This window comes from Oncorhynchus clarkii, chromosome 13 (assembly GCF_045791955.1).
Source record: "Oncorhynchus clarkii lewisi isolate Uvic-CL-2024 chromosome 13, UVic_Ocla_1.0, whole genome shotgun sequence".
Classification (NCBI taxonomy): Eukaryota; Metazoa; Chordata; class Actinopteri; order Salmoniformes; family Salmonidae; genus Oncorhynchus; species Oncorhynchus clarkii.
The window spans coordinates 49470263-49480316 of NC_092159.1; positions in this window are offsets into that span (position 1 = coordinate 49470263).

Here is a 10054-nt window from a genome sequence, read left to right on the forward strand (position 1 = left end):
AGTACTGTTGGTCCATCAGAGCCCTGGTCCCTCCACTACAGTACTGTTGGTACATCAGAGCCCTGGTACTTTCACTACAGTACTGTTGGTCCATCAGAGCCCTGGTCCCTTCACTACAGTACTGTTGGTACATCAGAGCCCTGGTCCCTCCACTACAGTACTGTTGGTCCATCAGAGCCCTGGTCCCTCCACTACAGTACTGTTGGTCCATCAGAGCCCTGGTACTTTCACTACAGTACTGTTGGTCCATCAGAGCCCTGGTCCCTCCACTACAGTTATGTTGGTACATCAGAGCCCTGGTCCCTCCACTACAGTTCTGTTGGTACATCAGAGCCCTGGTCCCTCTACTACAGTTCTGTTGGTCCATCAGAGCCCTGGTCCCTTCACTACAGTACTGTTGGTCCATCAGAGCCCTGGTCCCTCTACTACAGTTATGTTGGTACATTAGAGCCCTTGTCCCTTCACTACAGTACTGTTGGTACATCAGTGCCATGGTCCCTCCACTACAGTACTGTTGGTCCATCAGAGCCCTGGTCCCTCCACTACAGTACTGTTAGTACATCAGAGCCCTGGTCCCTCCACTACAGTACTGTTGGTACATCAGAGCCCTGGTCCCTCCACTACAGTACTGTTAGTACATCAGAGCCCTGGTCCCTCCACTACAGTACTGTTGGTACATCAGAGCCCTGGTCCCTTCTACAGTTATGTTGGTACATTAGTGGTCCCTTCATGTTATGTTGGTCCATCAGAGCCCTGGTCCCTCCACTACAGTACTGTTGGTACATCAGTGCCATGGTCCCTTCACTACAGTTATGTTGGTCCATCAGAGCCCTGGTCCCTCCACTACAGTACTGTTGGTACATCAGAGCCCTGGTCCCTCCACTACGGTACTGTTGGTCCATCAGAGCCCTGGTCCCTTCACTACAGTTATGTTGGTCCATCAGAGCCCTGGTCCCTCCACTACAGTACTGTTGGTACATCAGAGCCCTTGTACTTTCACTACAGTACTGTTGGTACATCAGAGCCCTGGTCCCTCCACTACGGTACTGTTGGTCCATCAGAGCCCTGGTCCCTCCACTACAGTACTGTTGGTCCATCAGAGCCCTGGTCCCTCCACTACAGTACTGTTGGTACATCAGAGCCCTGGTCCCTCCACTACAGTACTGTTGGTCCATCAGAGCCCTGGTCCCTCTACTACAGTACTGTTGGTACATCAGAGCCCTGGTCCCTCCACTACGGTACTGTTGGTCCATCAGAGCCCTGGTCCCTTCACTACAGTTATGTTGGTCCATCAGAGCCCTGGTCCCTCCACTACAGTACTGTTGGTACATCAGAGCCCTTGTACTTTCACTACAGTACTGTTGGTACATCAGAGCCCTGGTCCCTCCACTACGGTACTGTTGGTCCATCAGAGCCCTGGTCCCTCCACTACAGTACTGTTGGTCCATCAGAGCCCTGGTCCCTCCACTACAGTACTGTTGGTACATCAGAGCCCTGGTCCCTCCACTACAGTACTGTTGGTCCATCAGAGCCCTGGTCCCTCTACTACAGTACTGTTGGTACATCAGAGCCCTGGTCCCTCCACTACAGTACTGTTGGTCCATCAGAGCCCTGGTCCCTCCACTACAGTACTGTTGGTACCTCAGAGCCCTGGTCCCTCCACTACAGTACTGTTGGTCCATCAGAGCCCTGGTCCCTCTACTACAGTACTGTTGGTACATCAGAGCCCTGGTCCCTCCACTACAGTACTGTTGGTACATCAGAGCCCTGGTCCCTCTACTACAGTACTGTTGGTACATCAGAGCCCTGGTCCCTCCACTACAGTACTGTTGGTACATCAGAGCCCTGGTCCCTCCACTACAGTACTGTTGGTCCATCAGAGCCCTGGTCCCTCCACTACAGTTATGTTGGTCCATCAGAGCCCTGGTCCCTCTACTACAGTACTGTTGGTACATCAGAGCCCTGGTCCCTCCACTACAGTACTGTTGGTACATCAGAGCCGTGGTCCCTCTACTACAGTACTGTTGGTACATCAGAGCCCTGGTCCCTCTACTACAGTACTGTTGGTACATCAGAGCCCTGGTCCCTCCACTACAGTTATGTTGGTACATTGGAGCTGTCCCCCTTGTCCTCCTTCCTGACAACATGCACCAGACAAAAATCAGCACGACTATCACCCTCTTCCTCTACATCTGTGCTGTGCCTTTCATATTGTATAACTGTTACAGGAGAAAGAAGAAATAAAGCAATCAAACACACACATGCACACACAGACACATGCGCACGAACGCACACACAGACACACACGCACAAAGACACACAAGCACACACACACACACTGGTGTTGCGCATAGAAAAAATGGTTCCCTGAAAGAGTCTAACAGCTTGCATGTTTTTTTTTTTTTTTTTTAAGGGGGTAGATCAGCTTTAATATTGCAGATAGATTGTAGCTTCCATCAATGTCTGCGTCACTTCCAATCCCCAATATCTTTTTTTGCAAATATATATACAGTTGAAGTCAGAAGTTGACATACAACCTAGCCAAATACATTTGAACTCAGTTTTTCACAATTCCTGACATTTAATTATTATTTTTAAATATTAAAAAACACACACACACACACACACACACACACACACACACACAAAAACTTGAATGAGTAGGTGTGTCCAAACTTTTGACTGGTACTGTATGTATATATATGTTTGTGTCTGTATGTACTGTTGAAGTCGGAAGATTGCATACAATTACAGTGGGGCAAAAAAGTATTTAGTCAGCCATCAATTGTGCAAGTTCTCCCACTTAAAAAGATGAGAGAGGCCTGTAATTTTCATCATAGGTACACTTCAACTATGACAGACAAAATGAGAAAGAAATAAAATCCAGAAAATCACATTGTAGGATTTTGAATGAGTTTATTTGCAAATTATGGTGGAAAATAAGTATTTGGTCACCTACAAACAAGCAAGATTTCTGGCTCTCACAGACCTGTAACTTCTTCTTTAAGAGGTTCCTCTGTCCTCCACTCATTACCTGTATTAACTTCTTGCTCCTACCTGTTTGAACTTGTTTGAACCTGTTTGAACTTGTTATCAGTATAAAAGACACACATACATTCATACACACATATACATACATACACATATAAATACATACATATACACATACATATACATTTTTACATTTTTAACAGCTTGCACATGTTTCTAAAAGGCAGAAATTGCAATGTTTCATGGTTACAGTTGAGTGGTGACAGCTCGATGGCAGAGAACATGTTATGTTCAGAGGCATAGAGAAGGAGAGAGCAGGGGGAGAATGGAGAGTAGTGAACATGAAGGACCCATATGGATGACAGAGTCATGATGATCCAGTGGAGGTCAACAGCATACTATTATCAGGGAATGTTTTTTCAGTTCTAAATGATTCCTGCCAATTCATAGCTGTTTTGTGAAAGAGATCTGCAAATGTCCCTTTGAGCTGTGAAGGAATACACATTTTGTCCATGTTATGACGTTTGGGAAAGTTTTACTCGTAAAAATAAAGGACAACATTTTAAGTAGCATCCCATTAAGTGGAACGCTACAGTAGATCGTCCACAGAGAAAACCAGCCGTGTCTCAGCTGTCTCTTGCAATCACAAGCTAATTGCCGTGCAACACCACAGCTAATAGCCTTCAGCTTGCGACCAGCCTAGCCATTAGCTGATTGCCGCACTCCCACTTTCTCTTTAATATAAATCCCTAGGAGAGAAAAAATTATGGGTGAAACACAATATTTATTTTCTGGGCTATTCAGAAGCACACAGACTCAGTAGGATCCCAACTATAGAACTCTTTAATGAGTCTTAACCAACCGCCAAAGACACTTATAATTCCATCCTGCTGACTGCCCCAATCACATGTTTTTGCAGAAGAGGCACTTGGAGAGGTAAATATACTGCATTTTAATTTACTGTTTGGGAACAGCCATAATCCATCAACCTTTGTATCTGCGGCAAATATAATTGATCCCCCATACTTATCTTGTCTGTATGACTTAATATATGATCCTCTTTCCTTGCTCGACTCTATTGTTTTAAATTCATCAGTGGCCTTGTCACATCTCTCATGCTCTGCATGGCCAAGGCTGTGCTGTTCTTCAAGTAACCCCATTTAGCAAAACCTACGTCAATTAATAACAGGCTGACTGCAGTCATACTCAAAATACAAGTGTGGGATTTATCATCTGTAAACAGACACAGTCACAAATCTGGCAATATGAAAACATCCATTGTACAATGAGGTTCCTGTTTTTGCATTTGTTTTTAGGGATACACAGTTCTTTGAATTCCAAGTTCACATTTGTGCAGAATTAAAGTCTCTACATTTGGGTCATTGTCATGATGGACTGTCTGTTTCCCTTGTTCTGATTTAGCATTAGAAACCATGACAAAAATTCTGCCAGGGCCCCTTCATGCATGCCATTATTACAACAGCGACAACTCCCTTCCTTCTGTCCCCAGTTTTCCCTATCGTGGATACCGTAGGTACTCCAGCTCTCACGCCCTGATCTGTCTCACCTGTCTTTGTGCTCGTCTCCCCCCCCTCCAGATGTCGCCCATCTTCCCCATTATCCCCTGTTTATTTATACGTGTGTTCTCTGTTTGTCTGTTGCCAATTCGTTTTAGTTTGTAGAATCTACCAGGATTTGTTTCCCTGCTCCCACCTGTACTTGTTCCTGTTTTTTTATTTTCTCGGTTCAGCCTGCCCTGACCCTGAGCCTGCCTGTCGTCCTGTACCTTTGCCCCACTACTCTGGATTACTGACCTCTGCCTGACCTGACCCTGAGCCTGCCTACTGTTCCGGTGCCTTACACCCTTTCTGGATTATTGACCCCTGCCTGCCTTGACCTGTCATTTGCCTGCCCCAGTTTAAAGAATAAGCTTTTGTTTCTTCAACACTGTCTGCACCTGGGTCATACCTCAAAACGTGATACCAGCACCTTGCTATCCATTGCCCCCGGAATTGACTGTGAATAGTAGAACAGACCCTGTGCAGTAGGAGCCCACAGACAGACAGCCTAGCTCCTATTAGATCCAGGGGAGATGCCTGCTGTCACTTCGGCTCTCTGGCTACAGACGATTTACAGGCCTAATCTCCTCTCGTGCTGCTCTGTCACCTGCCCCAATATGTGCTCATTTAAGAAATCGCCCAAGCTGATAAATGGCCATACTCTCTCTCAACATAACTAACGGGCCACCAGCAGCCTGTAGGCTCAAAAGACAGGTGCTCATTCTACCGTGACAAAATTACATCTCATTGGCCATTGGGACGCTACCAGGAGCCTTTAGATGGGCGAGAAAATCATAGCTCCACAATAATATTAATCTTCTCTATTGCTTTCTAACTGTGTTATCTGGCTGTCTCACTCTCTCACAATATTATCTGCTTCCTTCAACACACTCCCAGCTAGACGAGAACTAACTGGAGAGATCTCCAAAGTCTGGGTCCTTGAATCGATACTAAATCAATGCAGTCCACTTCTTTGTGTCTTTGTGTGAAAGGAAGCTGTCTACATCAGAGAGGCCTGAGTCTTATCTCCCCAGAACAATCAGGCCCATCACTCTGGAGCCAGGCTCTGCAGCACCAAACCTACCCAATGTGTTTACACCCTAAATGGCATCCTATTGGTGCATCAGAACCTCTTCTTCTATACACTTGTTTACAGGTTAAGTATTTTGACCCTGACAATGTAGTCTCTATTATTTTGATATGACAAGCAGCAATGGAAAGTAGCCTAGATTGTGTAATCAATCCAACCACAAAGTCATCAGCATAACAATACCATATAGTGCTTCAGTCTGCCAAAACCAACTTCATATTTTCCCATAGTAACTGTTCAGGGAAGTGAACCTTAATATCAACAAAGGGAAGATTCTCTTGAATAAAGAAACAGGGGTAGAGAATGGAGGGAGATTGCAGGGGGAAACATATGGAGGGAGAGGGAGAAGTGGGTCAGGGTATTCCTGGGGAGGCGGAAGCAACCTTTCAGTAGCGGCTAAATTTGGTGAAGTGTTCATTTTGGACTCACCCCTTGTCTGCTGGACAGGGTTGATTAATGTAGCTGTTCGTCACTGTTAGGATGGCAGAACCAGGACAGGCACATCCAGACCATCCTCTTTTAAACCTCTCCTCCACGGCTGCCAAGTTACAGGTGCTCCTGTTACAGGTGCTCCTGTTCTGGCCCATTCTGTCAACATGCTGCACTATGAAAAACAACAGGCAAGATCATATTTTACAGCTATTTCCTCTTTACTTGTATAATCCTATTTAAGTACTACAATTCCATTCATCCTCACTAAGTAAGAGAGTTTAATAGTCACAGTACGTACAAAAAAATGCCCCCAGGCAGCAGTTAGACCTCGTAGAACAATGTTAGCGACAATGCAGAAGGGTAGACAAACAAACAGAGGTCTGTACAAACACCTGTTCATAAAGGTTAATGTGGGTGGGGAGGCTGGTAAAACATGATTATCATTCAGCCCTGTTCACTTAGCTGGGGGATACTAGGTCAGGCCAGATGTTCAGTGTCAGTGGACAAGGACAGCAGCTTATCAATAGGTGTGTCTCTTCATGATTACCAGAGTGAACACTCACACACACACAGACACACACACACACACTCCCTGCCCTGTCTTCCTCTTCCTGCTCGACAGCCTCTTCCTGATCTGTGATTTGACGGCGTCTGATCCCACAAGGCAACCGCCTCCTTATCTCTGCAACAAGAAGCACGGCTGTGATGGTGTGGAGGACAAGTGCAATAGGCCCACTGTCTTTATCAACTGCATACACATTCTCAGCTTTACCCCAGGAGAACTTTGAAGGGCAACTTCCCATAGACTGAACTCATAAATGGTGGAACAGAGCTAAGGGAGCATTCGATACATTTACAAATGTGAGATACTGTATAAATCTATAAGGAATGTAACCCTGTATGCACATACTCTACATCAACCAACTGTAGACAAGGATGAAATAGTGGCTAAAAAATAATTGCAGTACATTTACACTGAAGGACACATGTATACATAATGAATGGATTTAATAAAGGTATCGCTAGTCACTTTAAATAATGCCACTTTAATAATGTTTACATATCCTACATTACTCATCTCATATGTGTAAATATATTGTATTTCATACCATCTATTGCATCTTGCCTATGCCGCACGGCCATCGCTCATCCATATATTTATATGTACATATTCTTATTCCATCCCTTTACATTTGTGTGTATAACGTAGTTGTTGTGAATGTGTTAGATTACTTGTTAGATATTACTGTCACAACTAGAAGCACAAGCATTTCGCTACACTCGCATTAACATCTGCTAACCATTTTTTTTATTTTACCTTTATTTAACTAGGCAAGTCAGTTAAGAACACATTCTTCTTTTCAATGGCGGCCTAGGAACAGTGGGTTAACTGCCTGTTCAGGGGCAGAACGACAGATTTGTACCTTGTCAGCTCGGAGATTTGAACCTGCAACCTTCCGGTTGCTAGTCCAACGCTCTAGCCACTAGGCTACCCTGCCGCCCCATACCATGTGTATGTGACCATTTTGATTTGATTTATACAACCACTCGATCTAACAAGTATGACAGTAATGCTGTCTTGCTTGTTCAGTTAATGCTTAATAGTTACAGTATAATGATTAATTCTTCCTGTACAGGTTAGCCTGCAAAGAATAGCCATTGTATTAGCCCTGCTTATTCAGCCCATGCTTTTCATGCTCCTAATTAAAGTGCATATCTCTATAAGTTCCATTGCATTGTTTCCCATTGTCTTCCATTACTTTTAAAATCATGGTTTTTCTTCCTTTCTGATTTAAGACTAGTTTGATTGACCGTTTCTTGAAGGCAGCAGAAACTTGGGATTTACCTCTATTCCAGTTTTACATTCATGTGTAGAGCTAGACTGTTATCACGCCAGTTGCGATGCTGGGCAAAGTCTATCCAGCTTGGAGCAGACACAAAGACAGAGAGATAAATGTTTAAGTATACAGAAATAAAGGGGAATCCTCCAGCGCCAAATACTATATTAACAATGGGGTTTTCCTTTGAGTACTTCATGACACCACACATCCAGAGGACACAGGAAGACTGATCCTTTCATGATGAGCAACACTTCATAGCGAATTACTCATTTAGCTTTGACCCTTTCTATTTCACATTCTCTCTCTTGTTAAAAATAAATCCTAAATTGCTGCTGTCTTCACGAAACTGTCAATTAAACTAGTATTGAATCAGAAAGAAAGAAAAACCATGAATGTAAAAGTAGTGGAAGACAATGCAGTGGAACTTATAAAGATATGCAGTTTAATTAGGAGCGTGAAAAGCATGGGCTGAATAATCAGGGCTAAAAAAATGTCTATTCTTTACAGGCTAACCTGTACAGGAAGTCGTAATCATTATACTGTAACTATGAAGCATTACCTGCAGTAGGTCCCACAAGCATTACAGGATTTCTGTCACTACTTGAAAGATCGAGTGACTGCATACACGTGTCTTTTAGAGACCATCGAGAGCATTCTACCGGGCTGTATCAGCGTCTGGTACGACAACTGCAAGGCTCACATCCGTAGGGCTCTCCAGAGGGTGGTGCGGTCAGCCCAACGCATCACCGGAAGCACACTACCTGCCCTCCAGGACATTGTGCTGTAATTATTATAATCAAAAGAAGAGACTTTTAGATTTTTTCGAAACAATCAAACTTTATTATTTAATTAGTGCAGTAATGGAGCTGGTCGGTAATCACCCCTGTAGGTGATCACTGAGAACTCAACAAGCTGGTTTGAGCCACAGCATTTTATAGCAAAGTCAATCCTCCTTCAGTCTACATGACAAACATCAGATGTATGGAATGGGTCACAAGGATCTGCTGTAAAAACTGTCCTCATTGTGTGGAGACACCCAACTCTATACTGGAGTCATCTCCCCCTGGTACCCGAGTACAGAAACATTAACTCATGCTCTGGAATGCGCTATCACCCAAAGACATCGTAAATCTTCCAGAGGCCCATTCTTAGTAGAACACACATAGATGAGTGTTCTAACAACCCCTTATTCTGTTGCATAAAATAACAATTTAATACAATAACAACATTATAATACCCTAATCTTGCAATTTTGTTCTCACAACATCTACAGCACAGAGTGTCATAGAAAGGCCAAGACGCTCATCAAGGACCTCAGTCAGCTGAGCCACGGCCTGTTCACCCCGCTACCATCTACAAGACGGAGACAGTACAGGTGCATCTGTGCTGGGACAGAGAGACTGATCATCTCCAGGCCAGCAATAGCTGGCTTCCGCCCAGTACCCTACCATGAACCTTGTACTTAGAGTCATTGAACACTGGTAACTTTAATGTTTATATAGCACTTAATATGTATATACTGTAATCTAGTCATGGCTCATCCTATATAACTACTGCTGTACACACCTTTTCTATTCACATACTGTCCATTCTGTCAAAACACACCATTCACATGCATGTATATTTAGTTTCCGTACTCTGTAATTGCTCCTTCTGCTATTGCTCATTCTGTTTTGTCAAAAATTATATATATTATTTTTTAAACTTTTTGGATTATGTGTGTTTTGTTATTGTATTTCTAGATATTGCTGCATTGTTGGACTTAGAAAAATAAGCATTCCGTTGCACCTGAGATAACATCTGCAAAAGTGTGTGTACGCGACCAATAAACTTGTATTTGATTTGATTCAGTGTAAATGTATTGCAATTATTTCAAATAATTATTTCATCATTGCCTACAGTTGCTTGGTATACAGTAGGCCTACACTCTAGAGTAAGTGCATACACTGTTGCAATCCTTTATATTTATATACTGAGTGTACAAAACATAAATGGTGAGTTACACCCCCTTTTCCCCTCAGAACAGCCTCAAATCTTCAGGGAATGGACTCTACAAGGTGCTGAAAGCATTCCACGGGGATGCTGGCCCATGTTGATTCCAATGCTTCCCACACCTCTGTCAAATTGGCTGGATGTCTTTT